This window comes from Leopardus geoffroyi, chromosome B1, assembly GCF_018350155.1.
Source record: "Leopardus geoffroyi isolate Oge1 chromosome B1, O.geoffroyi_Oge1_pat1.0, whole genome shotgun sequence".
NCBI classification, from domain to species: Eukaryota; Metazoa; Chordata; class Mammalia; order Carnivora; family Felidae; genus Leopardus; species Leopardus geoffroyi.
The window spans coordinates 40,494,384-40,510,607 of NC_059327.1; the positions used below are offsets into that span (position 1 = coordinate 40,494,384).

Sequence of the window (16,224 nt, forward strand, 5' to 3'; positions counted from 1 at the left end):
ATGAGTTTGGAAATATTCTCATCCCTTCAGTTTTCTGGAAAAACTCATGTGAGTTGGTTTTATTTATTGTTTGTTTGTTTGTTTGTAGAATTTACCAGTGAGACCATATATGCCTGAAATATCTTTGCAGGTTTTTAAACTATTAATTTCATTCCTTTAATAGATGTAGGGTTATTCAAATTATCTGTTCCTTCTTGTGTGACCTGTAGTAGATTATGTCTTTCAATCCAACTTGTTGAATGTATTAGCCTACAGTTGTTCATAATATTCCTTATTGTTCTTTTATTGTATGGAGGATCTGTGGTTATGTCTCCCCTTTCATTTTTTTATATTGTTCATTCAAGTCTTCTCTCTTTGTTTTGCTAGTCAATCTTCTTAAAATATAATGGTTTTCTAAATATTTTCAACATGCCCTTAGTTTCATTTATTTTATTTTTCCATTGCTTTTCTGCTTTCCATTCTGTCAATTGCACCTTTTATTATTTCCTCCTTTCTGCTTACAATTGGGGGGGGGAGGGTATTTGCTCTTTTGCTCTTCTTTTTCTAATTTCCTAACGTAGATGACTTGCTAATTGATATGAGACAATTCTTCTCTTCTAATATAACCATTTAATGCTCTAAATTGCCTTCTAAGCAATGACTTTAGCTGGACTCCACACATTTTGATATGTTTCTTTTTATTTTCATTCAATAAAACATTTTCTAATTTCTTTTGTGGTTTCTTCTTTGTTCCATATGTTGGTTAATTGGCAAATATTAACTGCTTTTCAAGATAAATTTCTGTAGTTATTATCCAGTTTAATTTTATTTTTATCAGAGGTAATACTTTATATAGTTTTAATACTCTTAGATTTACTGAAACTTGTTTTATGACCCAGAATATAGTCCATCTTGGTGATATTTTGTGTGCACTAGTAGAGAACATGGATTGTTCTTTTGTTGAGTATGATGTTCTATAAGTCTCAATTAGTTGACAATGTTTTCCAAGGATTCCATATCATTACTCATTTTCTTTCACTGATTTTTATCAGTTACTGATATAGGATGTTGAAAGGTTTAACTATAATTGTAGATCCGTCTATTTCTCTTTTCATTTCTTTCATGTTTTGCTTCAGCATTTTGAATGTCTGTTGAAACTAATTTCAAATATTGTTGACCCTCTAACAGCACAGTTTGAACTACATGAGTCCACTTATATGTTAATTTTTTAAATATTTATTTATTTATCTATTTATTTATTAATGTTTTATTTATTTTTGAGACAGAGAGAGACAGAGCATGAGCAGGGGAGGGGCAGAGAGAGAGGAAGACACAGAATCTGAAGCAGACTCCAGGCTCTGAGCTGTCAGCACAGAGCCCAACACGGGGCTTGAACTCACCAACCACGAGATCATGACCTGAGCCGAAGTTGGACGCTCAACCGACTGAGCCACCCAGACACCCCCTTATGTGAATTTTTTTTAAACAAATATGTTGGACAATTTTTTGGAAATTTGAGGTTTGTAAAGCTTAGAAATATCAAAACAATTAAGAAAAAGTTAGGTATGTCATGAATACAAAAAATGTATGTAGATACTAGTCTATTTTATCATTTACTGCCATAAAATATATCCAAATTATAAAAAGTTAAAATTCATCTAAATTTATGCACACCAACACTTAACAGACCTAACAAGGTGCCATTTGGTTGAGAGAAATGTAAACAAACATGAAGATGCCATACTAAATCATAGCTGCATACAATTAACTGCAGTATATACTGTTCACCGTAATAATTTTGTAGTCACCTCCTGTTGCTATTGTGAGCTCAAGTGTTGCAAGTATTCCCTTAAAACACCATGTGATGCTAATCATCTCCGTGTGAACAGTTTGACTCTCCAGTAAATTTTGTATCGCAGTAAAAAGTGATTTCTTATAGTTCTCGTGTATTTTTCATTGTGTTTAGTGCAATACTGTAAACTGAATAACACCATAGGACCCATACAAAGCCCCACTTGGTGATGTCAGAAGTGCTCCCAAGAAGCAGAGATAAGTCATGACATTACAAGAAAAAGTTGAATTGCTTGATACATGTGGTAGATTGAGGTCTGCAGCTGCAATTGCTCACCATTTCAAGATAAATAAATCCAATGTAAGGACCATTGTTAAAAAAAAAGAAAAGGAAATTCCTGAAGCCATTGCTGCAGCTATTCCAGAAGGCATGAAATGCCTTTTCCTCCTGTATTGAAAATGCAACTTTTATGTGGGTACTGAATTGCTATAAGGCATACCCACAGACTCTAATAGGTTTGGGGAAAAACTGAAGTTATTATATGACAACTCAAAGCAAAAGGAAGGTGAAGGATCTAAAGATGGGGAATTTAATGCCAGCAAAGGATGGTTTGATATTTCAGAAAGAGGTTTGGCTAAAAATGTCAAACCCTAAGCCTTGGAGAGCAAAGATAAATACCAGCTGCCAATCTTTTGGTTGTACAACAAGAAGTCTGGGACAATAAGAATCCCTTTTCTTGATTGGTTCCATTGATGCTTTGTCCCTGAAGTTAGAAAGTACTTTGCCAGTAGAGACTGCCTTTTAAGGTTCTTTTGCTATTGGACAATGCCCCTGCCCACTCAGAACCTAATGAATTCAATGCCAAAGGTATAGAAGTGGTCTACTTGCTCCAAAACAGAACATCTCTAATTCAGTCTCTAGATTGGGGGGCATAAGGACCATTAAGGCACGGTACTCTATGAAAAGGATTGTCAATGTTATGGAAGAGAACTTTGACAGAGAACATCATGGAAGTCTGAAAGGATTACATGACTGAAGATGCCATTGCTGTTATAGAAAAAGCTGTGAAAGCCATTAAGCCTGAAACAGTTAAGTTCCTGCTGGAGAAAACTGACTGAGTCCAGATGCTCTGCATAACTTCACAGGATTTACAACAGAGCCAATCAAGGAAATCAAGGACTGTGGATATGGCCAATAATGGGGGGTGGGGTGGGGTCGGGGGGGGGGGTTTGGTGAAGTGTCTCAAGATCCGGATCTTGGAGAAATTCAAGAGCTAATAGATACCATCCCAGAGGAATTAACAGAAGATGATTTGATGGAGATGAGTGTTTCTGAACCAGTGCCAGACAATGAGAAAAGAGAGGTAGAACAAGCAGTGCCAGAAAACAAATTGACATTAGACAATTTGGCACAAGCCTTCTGATTATTTAGGACTACTTTTGACTTCATTTACAACATGGACCCTTTTATGGGAAGAAGGATTGGTGGAAGAAGGATTGGTATCATATAGCAACTTTTTAGAGAAATAAAAGAGCAAAACAGTCAGAAATTATGATGCATTTCTATAAGGTACACTGAGCATGTCTTTCTCTCCTGCCTCCTTCCGCATCTTCCACCTCTTCCCCCTCTGCCACACCTGACACAGCAAGACCAAACTCTTCTCTTCCTCCTCCTCCAAAGCCCTCCCAACAAAAGACGATGACGATGAAAGCCTTCATGATGATCCACCTTCACTTAATAGAAAATAAATAAATAATAATAATCATGCCATACAGCTAATAAACCTATCTGTTGTGTATGTGTGTGTATCTTTGTGTGAAAATCTAATAACTGTACAGTGAGAATTGCAAGAGACCTTTTTTGTGTTATCATCACTGTCATCACCTAAGTATTCATCGTGTAAAATATCAGGTGCAGGGGTTCTGGCTGGCTCAGTTGGAACAAAATGTGAGTCTTGATCTCAGGGTTATGAGTTCAAGTGCCATAGTGAGTGAGGAGTCTACTTAATAAAAAAAAAAAAATCACGTGTAAGGCTCGTATGGAAGAGTGAATAGCCTATCCTCACATAGGCACAAGGTGATATTTAGTATAAAATTAATAATGTGTTTTCTTTTTTATAATTTTGCTTTCAAAGAATTACATCACTATATAGTACACCTCTCTCGTAGTTGAAGAAACTATCAGCATATCATCACCAATAAGTGGTTTTTAAAAAGTATAACAATGTTTCCAATACTGCATAATAAATATGATGGTAATACTGTATGCCATAAATATTGTATAATAATTCATTCATTAATGTATAGGCTAGGGTACTGTGAAGTAATTGTTATTGGTTGATTGATTGATTGATTGATTGATTATAGTAGGCATATTGTATTGATTATGGCAATCATATTGCTACTTCTGTTATCAATGCATGAATCATTATACCTGTAAATAAATATGAATTTCTTTTTCACATTATCGTTTTATTTTTGACATCTACTGTTAATAATATGTATAACATCCACAGTGTTTTGTATCATATAAGACAATATTGATGTAAGTACTGAGAGACACAATCAGAAGATGTAAATTTACAGTACCAATAAATACAGTACAGTATTATAAATATATCTTCTCGGGGTACCTGGGTGGCTCAATCAGTTAAGTGTCTGACTTACAATTTCAGCTCAGGTCATGATCTCATGGTTTGTGAGTTCGAGCGCCACATTGGACTCTCCGCTGATGCATGGAGCCTGCTTGGGATTCTCTCTCTCCCTCTCTCTCTGCCTCTCCCCTGCTTGAGCTCTCTCTCTCTCAAAATAAAAATATTAAAAAAATATTTTAAAATGTACTTTTTCTTCTTTATGATTTTCTTTTTTTTTAATGTTTATTTATTTTTGAGAGAGAGAGAGAGAGAGAGACAGAGCACAAGCGGGGGAGGGGCAGAGAGAGAGGGAGACACAATCTGAAGCAGGCTCCAGGCTCTGAGCTGTGGGGCTTGAACTCAAGAACCGTGAGTGAGATCATGACCTAAGCCGGAGTTGGACAACTGACGGACTGAGCCACCCAGGTGCCTCCTTTATGATTTTCTCAATAATGTTTTCTTTTCCTTGGCTTACTTTATTTTTACATTTAAAAACAATTTTTTTATCCTTATTTATTTTTGAGAGAGAGAAAGACAGAGTGTGAGTGGGAGAGGGGCAGAGAGAGAGAGGAAGACACAGAATCTGAAGCAGGCTCCAGGCTCTGAGCTGTCAGCACAGAGCCTGATGTGGGGCTCAAACTCGCAAACTGCAAGATCATTACCTGGGCTGAAGTCAGAGGCTTAACCAACTGAGCCACTCAGGCACCCTATCCTAGCTTAGTTTATTGTAAAAATATAGTATATAAGGGTGCCTGGGTAGCTCACTCTGTTAATTGTCTGACTTCAACTCAAGTCATGATCTCATGGTTCATGGGTTTGAGCCCCGTGTTGGACTCTGGGCTGACAGCCAGGAGACTGGAGCCTGCTTCAGATTCTGTGTCTCCTTCTCTTGCTGCCCCTCCCCCATTTGCACTCTGTCTTGCTCTCTCAAAAATAAACATTAAAAAAAAAAGAATACAGTATATAATACATATAACATACAAAATATGTGTTATTTGAGTGTTCATGACTGTTCATGTTGTTAGGAAGGCTTCCAGTCAGGCTGTTAGTAGTTAAGTTTTTGGAGAGTCAAAAGTTATACACAGAGTTTTGAGTTTGCATGGGTTGGCACCCCTAAACCCAGTATTGCTCAGGAGTCAACTGTACGTTTAGATTGTTAATGTCCTCTTGATGAATGAACTCTTTTGTCATTCTAAAATATCTTTTTTTATTCCTGATAATATTCCCTGTTCCAAAATATACCTTTTTTTAATATTATATGTAGCAATTTTAGCATTCTTTTCACTAGCATTTGCTTTGCATATCTTTCCCCATTCTTTTAATCCAAGCTACTTGTGTATTTTTACTTAAAATTTATTCCTTACAGGGACATCTGGCTGGCTTATTTGGTTGAGCCTCTTACTTTTGATTTTAGCTCAGGGTCATGGGATCAAGCCCCATGTCCTCTGTCTGCATAGAGCTTGCTTAGGATTCTCTCTCTCCCTCTACCTCTCACCCCTGCTAATGTTCTCTCTCTAAACTTAAAAATAAATTGTTTGTTATAGACATCATATATTTGGTTCATGCTTTTATCCAATCAAATAATCTGTACCTTTTAAATTTCTTTTTTTAAAAGTAATCTCTGCCCCCAATATGTGGCTCAAACTCACGACTCCTAGATTGGATGTTTTACCAACTGAGCCAGCCAGGTGCCCCAATAATCTGTACCTTTTAATTGGATATTTTATACCATTTATATCTAATATAACTGCTAATATGGTTGAGTTTAAAATCTATCATTTTGCTATAGTTTTCTATTTGTCTCATCTGTACTTTTCTCTTTTTTTCTTAGAATCTTTTAGATTCTGTAATCTTGTGACTCTATTTCTAGTATTGGCCTATTAGGTATATCTTACTTTTATTATTGTTATTATTATTATTACTTTAGGGGTTGCTCTGGAGTTAGCAGTATGCATCTTTGTCTTACCTCACTCTACCTTCAAATAGTATACCATTGCATGTACATGGTAAAACCTTGCAACCACTTCCCCAGACAACTGCATCTCAACCTCACTTCTACATGAGTTTTAAACTCCACAGACATTATTATTAATTTGCCTTAAAAATCAATCTTATAAACAGATTTAAATTTTAAAAATATATAGATATATACTTATCCACACATTTCTCATTTCCAGGACACTTAATACTTTTCCATAAATCCAAATTTCCATCTAATAAAAGATATATCCTTTTCTCTTCTTTCTGAAGAAAATTTTCCAACATTTCTGGCAGTTGAAGTCAGCTAGTGATAAGCTGTCTTAGCGTTTTTTTTTTTTTGTCTGAAAATCTCTATTTTCCCTTCATTTCTGAAAGATATTTTTACCGAATAAAGAATTATAGTTTGTTCTTTTTTATCTTTCTGAAACGTAAAGGTATTAAAAAAATTTTTTTTAATGTTTATTCATCTTTGAGAGACAGAGCATGAGTGGGGAAGGGGCAGAGAGAGGAAGACACAGAATCCAAAGCAGGCTCCAGGCTCTGAGCTGTCAGCACAGAGCCTGACATGGGGCTTGAATCCTCGAACTGCGAGATCATGACCTGAGCCGAAGTCGGGTACTCTACCGACTGAGCCACTCAGGTGCCCCAAGATATTTTAAAAATTTTCTTCTTGGTTGTACAGTTTCTAATGAGAAGCTGGGTATAATTCTTTGTTGCTTTATATATATCATGTCTTTTTTTTTTTTCCCCCTGGCAATTGTTAAGATTTTCTCTTTATCATTGGTTTTCAGCAATTTTACTAAAATATGCCTTGGAGTGGTTCTGACTTTGTATATTCTGTTTGGTGTTCATTGAACTCCTTGGATTTGTGGGTTGATAGTTTTTATTCAATTTGGGAATATTACAGCCATTATTTCTTCAAATCTCTCCACCAGCCCTTAATATAGGAAAAATTCATACTGAGGGATAATATTAAGTCCTCCTGAGGACTGTACCTAAGGCCATAAATGTTTAAAGGTTTTTCTATCCTGGCTTTTGGAAACAGGTACTCTTTCCATCCATATGGGTATTCTGGGAATTGTTTCACCTTTTTTGGTGATTCTTTTGGTAATTCGCCACCCTTTTTTGGCGATTCTTTTCCTCAATTAGTTTCTCCTCGAAAAGGTACAAATCAGTGTTCATCCACAGAATCAAAAGGACTCCTCTGTAGATACTGAATTCTGTATCCATGCATCTTCTTCCTTTCTGTTTGTCTGTCTTGCAAATGTTAGCTGTCTTGGTTTCCCTCAGTTCTGATATTAGCCTCCTCAACTCAGCACTGTTGTGAGCTCTTGGGTCCCCACTCTCTGTGCTATGGCCTAGAAACCTTCTCAAAGGAGTTGGCTGGAACAATTATATGGCTCAATTGTTTACTTCTCTATGTTTTAGTGATCACTGTCTTATGCTGTTATCCAATATCTGAAAACCATTGTTCCATTTATTTTGCCAGGTTTTCTAGTTGTTTTTGAGGGGAGGATGAATCCAGTCCCCATTATTCAATCATGGTTAGAACAGAAGTTCTTACCTGGAGAGTTTTTAAAAATAGAGGGCCAAATTCATCTCACTCTCAAAAACTCCAATTCAGTAGGTCTGGTATGGAATCCTGGAATCTTTACTTATTAAAAAGTACTCATATGATTCTGATATACACACAGTTGGAAACTGTATCTTGATACTTTAGGAAAGGCTTGTTCAGACATTCTTCTAATTAAAAGGAAGGACAGACGTTTTTCATTTTTAAAACTTTTCCTCATTCTGAGTATGATGGAGTAATTACAGCCAACCAATAATGATCCAACCTAAAATAATTAAGTGAGCAGATACAATATAAAACATCTATTTGGAGGCATCAGCAAGCAGCTGAGGCAACCAGGACTCAAGAGGACACAATCTTAAAGAAGGGAATCTAAACCTAGAGGTGATATGATATTCTTTAGCACCTTTGTCCCTCAGGAAAATTCTGGGCATCAGACCACCTGAGTCTTGGAACAGAGCAAAGAAAAAGGCCCCAAGAGGCAAAGACACAGGCAGGGATTTGGGCCATTAAGCAAGGATGGAGAGACAAAACTTAAAGACCAGAAGGGCCAGATTCCCAGGGAGAAAGGAGAGTGAACGAGCCTAATACTCTGCTAGTTTCCCACAAGGGACTTGCCAAATTCTGAAGATGCATGAGAAAGAAAGCTAAGCTACCAGGCAGAAAACCTCTGAAAAGCAGAGTGAAGTTTTTTGTTCTGAGAAAACAAGGATTAGACTTGAGTATTCACTGGGGCCAAGGACCCCAGGGAACACACAGGACTCTCAGTTGAACACCTGCAGAGTTGTGCGACAGGAAAAGCAGCAAAACAGAGGTGGACTAAGCCTTGCCAAAACCCAACCTCAAGCTAGTTCAGTTTCTGATTAAGGTGTTCAAGTCTCACTCCAACTACTTTGTAAGGGACAGAGTGAACCCTCTCTAAATGAAGGTAATACTATCCAGAGCTTCTGTGATTTTTCATACTTAATGTGTGGCATTCTATTAAAAAGTACCAGGCAGGCCAAGAGCCAGTAAAAACAAAATGACCAAAAACAAATGGAAAGTATATACAATAGAAATAGACCCACAGAAGATCTAGCTATTGTAATGATCAGAATGAGGTTTAAAATTGCTAGGATTGATATATCAAGAAAGTATAGGCAAAAGTGGAGAACATAAATAAAAAGATGGAGAATTTCTCTAAATGCATTGATTTTATTAAAAAAAACCATATGAAAATTCTAGAACTTAAAAATACAATGACCAATATTAAGAACTCAACAGATTGAAGAGAAAATTTAGATAGATAGGTACATCATATACAGACTCATGCAAAAAGAGGCAAAAAAGATGAGAGGCAATACAGATGGTAAAGAGTGAAAAATTCTGACATATGTATAACTGAAATCCTAAAAGGAAAAGAGAGATGGGAAGATAGTGACCAAGAATTTTCCAAAACAAGTAAAAGATATTATGCCATAGATTCAAGGAATGCCATGAGAGGTACTCATCCCACTCAAGAACCCAAGTGAGATACATACAAAGAAAACCACATCTAGACATATCACAGGAAAACTGTTGAAAACTGAAGAAAAAAAATACTAAAAGGAGCTAGAGGAAAAAAGACATTTCTTTCTTTCTTTCTTTCTTTCTTTCTCTCTTTCTTTCTTCCTTTCTTTTTGAGAGAAAAAGGGGGTGCAAGTGAGGGAGGGGCAGAGAGAGAGAGAATCCCACAGGGGACAGAGAGGGAGACAGAGGGAGGGAGAGACAGAGAGAGAGAAGTGGGGTTTACCTGAAGTGGGGCTGGAGCTCACCCAATGCAGGGCTCAGTGTTGTGACTGTGAGATCATGACCTGAACCAAAGTCTGATGCTTAACCAAGGAGCCACTCAGGCACCCCAAAAGATGTTATTTTTCAAAGGAGTGACAAAGGAATGATGGAAACCAGAGGACATCTTCAAAGTGCTGGGGGGAAAACTTGCTAAATCAGAATGCTAAACTAGAATTACTATACTCAGTAAATATATTAAGGATAAAATGAAGTTTGTAGGCAAACAAAAATGGAGAGAACTTGTCACCAGCAGACCTGCTCTGAACACAAGAATTATTCAAACACAAGGCAAAAATTCCATTCAGAAGCACATAAATGCATATTGGAACAAGGTGTAAACAATGGGTAAATGTGTAGGTAAACATAATGAGTACTGACTGTACAGAACACTGATTATAAAATCTTGCATGGCTTAAAATATATGTGCAATTAAAATCCATAACAACAATAAACAAAAAAGAGGAAAGGGGTAAGTTGGAGCACAGTATTCTAAGGTTTTAGCATTCTTGGGGAAGTGGTAAAAGTAGTCATTTATAATATAGTGTAATAAGTAAAACAGGCATGTTGTAATGTAAGACTTCTAAGAGAATGTGTAATTAAGGGACATCTGGGTGACTCAGTCTGCTAAATGTCCTACTTCAGCTCAGGTCATGATGTAACAGTTTGTGAGTTCGAGCCCTGCATCAGGCTCTCTGCTGTCAGTGCAGAGCCTGCCCTGGATCCTCTGTCTCCCTCTCTCCCTGCCCCTGCCCTCCCCTGCCAAAATAAATAAACATTAAAAAAAAATAGTTATTTAAAAAAAATAGGAGAATGTGTAATTAAGAAGTTAATAGAGGAGATTAATGGCATATTGAAAATATTTTAATTCAAAAGAAGGCAAGAAAGAACAGAATAAGGGATGTAAATAAGTGGGCAAAAGGAAATACCTAGTAAGATGGCATGTATAAATCCAAATACAGCAGTAATTATATTAAATATAAATGGACTAAAGCTTTTTCTGTTGAAACAAGGATAGAACAGCTCTCCAATTTTAGGTTTGGCTTAACTCTGCATAAAATGTAGTTAACAAATACAACTGAAAAGTCAGAACTCCTAGAGCAAAATGTGGAAGAGGTAAGTAACTTTCAGCTGCCAATGCCACAAGGCTGAATTCTGCATAAAGTTTAACCAAGAAAAACTGGGGGCACTTGGGTGGCACAGTCAGTTAAGCATCTGACTTAAGCTCAGGTCATGATCTCACGGTTCGTGGGTTCGAGCCCCATGTCGGGCTCCGTGGGACAGTTCAGAGGCTGGAGCCTGCTTTGGAATCTGTGTCTCCGTCTCTCTGCCCTTTCCCCACTAGTGCTCTTTCTCTCTTTCAAAAATAAATAAATGTTAAAAAAAAAAAAAAGCAAAAGAGACAAACTGTCCTTTCAAGTCTGGGGTTGTTTTTTAACATGCAAAAGATGAGGACTTTAATCTTTGTTGCAAAACCTTTATTTTGAGAAGACCTGAATGCACCATTACATTATGCAAATGTAAAAGCAAAGATTCTCTATGGAAGCTTTTTGAAATGCTAAACTGTGTTTTGTTGTTGCAAATGGTTTTAAATTTTTGCTACTGTGTGCCTAAACTCCAGTTTGGTCTTTTCACAGGATTGGCCATGAGTTAGTTTTCTTTCAAATTGTCCAAAGCAAACACAACTCATTTCTGTATTGTTTTTCTTGTGAAGACCACATACAAGTCTCAAATGAAGAACTCATTTTTCCCCTCCACCCAACACTACTTTTTTTTTTTTTCCTGGATTTATTTCCTTTATAATGGCTCCCATTTTACCTGAGAGTACATCTGTCTGATTCATCCAAGATGGAAAATATCCTTTCTATAGATGATCTTGTGTCCCCAAATTTCTCTCCTCATTTGGGGATATGGCTTGGATATAAGTGATGAATGGTGATTCAGTAAATCTCACCACACCACACTTAGTTATCAGTGTCGGTATTGGATATTGAGTTGGCTCGGCTATCATCTGAAGATATATGTTATGTTATTACTGAATGATCTAGACAGTCTGTAGTGTAGAACAATAAGGCTAAGGATTGGAATGGAGAAAAGCTATAGAGAAAGGAAAGTAGAGGTCCAGGAATAAACAAGGCAGGGCTTGTGTTGGGGGTAAAAATTCCATCTTTTTTTAGTGGCTGAAAAAATTTTCATTCACTAGCAACGTTTTTTTAAATGTGTATTTATTTTGAGACAGCTAGTGAGTGCGGGGTAGGGAGGAAGAGAGAGAGAGAGAGAGAGAGAGAGAGAGAGAGAGAGAATAGAATCCCAAGCAGTTTCCGTGGTGTCAGTGCAGAGCCCCATCCCAGGAACGTGAGATCATGACCTGAGCCAAAATCAAGAGTTGGAGGCTTAACTGAGCCACCCAGGCGCCTCTAATTTTTTTTTTTTTTTTTTTTTTTTTTGAGTCTGTACTGCTTGTACAAGACTATGCTGCTGGAGATGCAAAGAGGCATCAAAGAAGAGCATATGTTTGGGAATAGAGTCATTAAATGTACGCAAGAGCAATGTATCAAGTGCCAAAGGAATAGGGCAAATGGTGAATACTATAAGAGTTCAGAAAGGAGATACATATTAAAATTAAGGCAGTGAGTGAGAGGGTGGTTTTACAAGGGAACGCTGAGATAACATGAGGTATGGGGAGGACAGTTTATACAGAGGGGTACACAGCAGTTAAAAGTCCAGTAGCAGAAATACACTTCCACTAAGAATTATTAAGCATTTAGTATGTCTTTTTGTCATTTACTGCAGAAAAAAAAAAAAAAAAACCACACACACACACAAAAAACGTATGACTCAATCTCTGCCTCAAGGAGTTTACTAGATGAGAGATAAGACAAAGAAACATACATGCCACCAGAAGACAGACCATGAAAAGTGCCAGTTCGTGGTTCAGCTTTCAATTTGGAAAAGAGCAATTCTGCATAGGGAATGGGTAGAAGACAAGCACTGGAACAAAAGAGATCAAGCCTTGAAACTCAGATGTGTGCCACAAAAGAGCTGTGTGACCTTGTGTAAGTCACTGGACCTGAGTCTTTGCTGTTTCTTTTAAAAACGGCTTGGTAAGGTCCAACAAGCCTCTCGGATGTGGGGAGGATGAAGTCATTGTGGTGAAAGGGCTTCACACGGGTGTCTAAGTTTCCACCCTCTCCTCCCTCCTCATTGCACCTACTCTTTTTCCTACAGTAGGGTGACATGTGTGGGGTGCGATGGGAGCCAAAAGGGAATGATAAAGGGAGGCAACTTCCTCCCCGCTCTTTGTCCCCTCCCCACTCCCCCAGCTCTTGACCTCGGGTTCCGGGAGAGTTACTGTGGAAGTGGGGTGTGAGCACAGAAGTGGGCAGGGAGGATCTGCTAACTGTAAACAGACATCATCAGGAGTTCAGATAGTCTGGCTACCGGATTTCCGTGCCACACTGAAGCCACCCCACCCATGCGCCTGCCCTCAGTTTCCCCAGCTGTGTAATGGGGATACACCATTTCCTTTTCCCGCTATCTGCCTGACCTAACCGCGTGAGAAAGACAAGAAGGAACCCCCAGTTCTTGGCCTCCAGCCCCATCAGGTCCTCCTCCCACTTTGGCTTTGGCCTTTTGTACCGGCCCCACGTGACCTGCCCGGCCGGCTCTTCCCTCCTGTCCCGCCCCGCCCTCCGGCCTTTCCCGGCTCTCGGCGCAGCTCTTCCCGCTCCTCGCCCGCCCCCCTCTCGTGCTCCCCCTTCTCCTTCCCCCACGCCTCCCTCCCAGGCTGTTACCGCTCCCTCCCCCAGGCAGCCGTTCCCTCGCGACGCTTCCCCTCCCCCCGCGGCTGTTCCGCCGCCTCGCCTCCCCTCCCCCCGGCCGGAGCTCACTGTCTCCAAGATGGCGGCCGTGTCAGTTTGGGGCATCTCCGCGGTCCGGCCCGGGGCTCCGGGATCCCGGCTCTCTTCTCCCCCGGTAAGTAGCCGAGGAGCCACCGGCGACTGCCCCTGGCCGTCGAGCCCGAGGCTGAGCCGCTCCGGAGCCGGCTCCGCCGCCTCGCGGGGTCGGCGGGCCGCTGCAGGCCCCGCCGCGGCCTGCGCCGCCTCCCGCTGCTCTGCGCCAGGCCTCGGGCTGGGGCGCCGAGGCCGCCCCCTCGCGCCCGGCCGGCGCCCGGCTCCCCCCGCCTTGCGGCCCGCGCGCCGCCCGCCGGCCCGGCGCTCGCGGGCCCAACGCCCCCGCCGCCCGCCCGCCGGCCGGGCCCAGCCCCGGGGAGCCGGCGGGTGGGCGGGCGGAGAGCGGCCCAGGCCGCGGAGCCTCGGGCTGGGCTGTGCCGGCGAGCCCGCTCTCCCTCGGGGGCGCGCCCACCGCCCCGGCCCCACCTGCGCCCGGCCGCTCGCTGCCCCAGGCCGGGCGCGGCCCCTGCTGCCCGCGCTCCCGGGTGCTCGCTCTCCGGCTCCGGCGGGGTGCGCGGAGATCCGAGCGGGGCTGAGGCTGCAAGTGGGGGTGACAGGCTGGCGGGTGTTGTGGTGCGGAGGAGGCAGCACGTGTGGTGTTGTGTCTGTCGGGCTGTCAGCCCCTGCGCTGGGAGGGGAGGCGGCGGGCTGCCTGTCAACCTTCGGCCGGTTTGGACGGGAGCTGCCGGACCTGTCAGGCTTCTTGGGCAGCCTGCGTGCCCCAAACGCCTCCTTTGAACCGGCCTCTGTGGGGCTTAGGATTTGGAGGAACCGGGAATGGGAGATACATTGCTCTTAACTCTTTCACGTGATTTCATTGTTAACTTAGTCTTTGGGTTCTGTTTCCATCTGATGGGTACGGCGAAGCTACCCGTTGGCAAGCTGCAGGGTTGTGCAGTTTGAAGTTTTTAAAGTTTCTCGCTCTTTAAAAAGAGAGCGCGAAGATGTGTTTGGGGGTGGGGAATCCAGGCCGGGGAAGGACTGTCGGAAGCAAGGAGTAGTTTTTCTCTAGCCGCTGGTGTACTTTCAGAGAGTTAAAGTTCAAGTCTGCAGGCGCTTTACTGTCTGAAGACCTGGAGACTGGTGAAAACCCTGGCCTGAGAGACAATGAGTAGCTGTCATTCATTCTTTCACCTGCGAGCATAATCAATTAGGACGTTCCCGGCTTCTTAAACTCAGATTGTAGCTTCTCCTTCAGTTTAGCGTTAATGCCTACGTAATGAACGTTCTTGGAGTAATAATACTATGATTTCTATCCTCTCGAGACTCACCAGAATGAAGCATAGCTCTCTCAGGGGGCTTCTTTTTAGCCAGCTAATTTAAAAATAAATCTTGGCTCAAGTTTGAGTGTTTACTTCAGCCTTTTTCTTTCCTATCAGAGTTTATAGCACTGTAGCTTTTCTAATATCTGTTAGTTTTGCTTTTGGTTTTAATATTAATTTTAAGAATAATTGCTGCGGGAGCCATTTTTCATATAATTTTTTAGGTTGTAATGTAAATGCTTCTCAGAATAAGAGCAGGCGTCCTAAAAATCACCTAAGTTACATTTATTTTTGGAAGCAAAGAAGTTAAATTGGTTTCAGAATTCGTTATTTTGGTGATTTTTAAAAAGATCTGTATCTGCCGGATTCTTTTGTCTGAAAGAAGAATATTGACTTTGATCCTGGAGAGGCAATGTATTTATGTGTTTGTGTTTTACTCTTTCACGTTCATTTCAGGACAGAAATCTTGAATCTATGAGATCTTCTCTTTAGACCTGCCGACAGGCAATATTGTGCATTTGACATGTAGTGTGTGCATTTGAACCCTGTGATTCTGGGCCTTTCTCATTTCTAGTTGCTATATCTGTAGCTTGGTTATGAACATTTTGACAGTTATTCCTGCCGTTATATTGAATATTAGTGTTTTAGTTTGGTTTAGGAGAAGCTATCAGCATGTTATTCTTGAAATTTGAATGAAATTGGATTATTTTAAAATTCTTTAAGCACTTCTGACACTTGATGATTTTCAATATTTTTGTTTCCATTTGCAGTGTTTACTTAAAATATGAACTTGATCTGTGTAAATAGTATTTTTTTTTATATAAAATAGTTAAAATTTTCTCAACGGTTTTCTTCCTTATTTTATTGACTGTTTTTATGCAGTCTGAATGTCTGGAATTTTGAAAGATGAAAGATTCACTCTTACTTTCATTGCAGGATTCTTTCTACTAATCCAGATACTTGTTGAAGTGCTGAATAGTTTCTTGGGGAAAGATGACAAGGAAGAGTTTGAATTCATAGACTGGTGAGCAGAGATTGTGGAGTACAGAATAGTCAGCACCCCTCTGGTTAGTTGTAGCCTAAGGTCATTCATAGTATATCTCATCTTGTATACCTGTTGTATCCTAATTATTCATCTTTTTTTCATTTTTATTCCAATCCTTTACATACATACATGATTGTTTCAGAATGTTGATAGAAACTTGTTAAAACTCTACAGGTGCTCAGTAAACATTTGCTATTTGATT

General features: G+C 40.3%; 2 protein-coding genes across 5 annotated transcripts in view; one reads left to right on the plus strand and one right to left on the minus strand.

Annotated features, from left to right (window-relative positions):
• The window catches only part of AP3M2 (adaptor related protein complex 3 subunit mu 2), a 111,183-nt gene extending 97,437 nt beyond the window's left edge, over positions 1-13,746 (minus strand). Inside the window, exon 1 of the mRNA XM_045459231.1 lies at positions 13,653-13,746. The gene's annotated coding sequence lies outside the window, so the exon portion shown is untranslated. The remainder of the gene's footprint in view (positions 1-13,652) is intronic.
• The window catches only part of KAT6A (lysine acetyltransferase 6A), a 113,924-nt gene continuing 111,336 nt past the window's right edge, over positions 13,637-16,224 (plus strand). For 2 of the 4 annotated variants that reach the window (XM_045459189.1, XM_045459201.1), the window contains exon 1: positions 13,637-13,737. The gene's annotated coding sequence lies outside the window, so the exon portion shown is untranslated. Of the gene's footprint in view, positions 13,738-15,820; positions 16,045-16,224 lie in introns of those variants that run through there. The other 2 variants (XM_045459197.1, XM_045459196.1) reach the window with 2 other exon arrangements.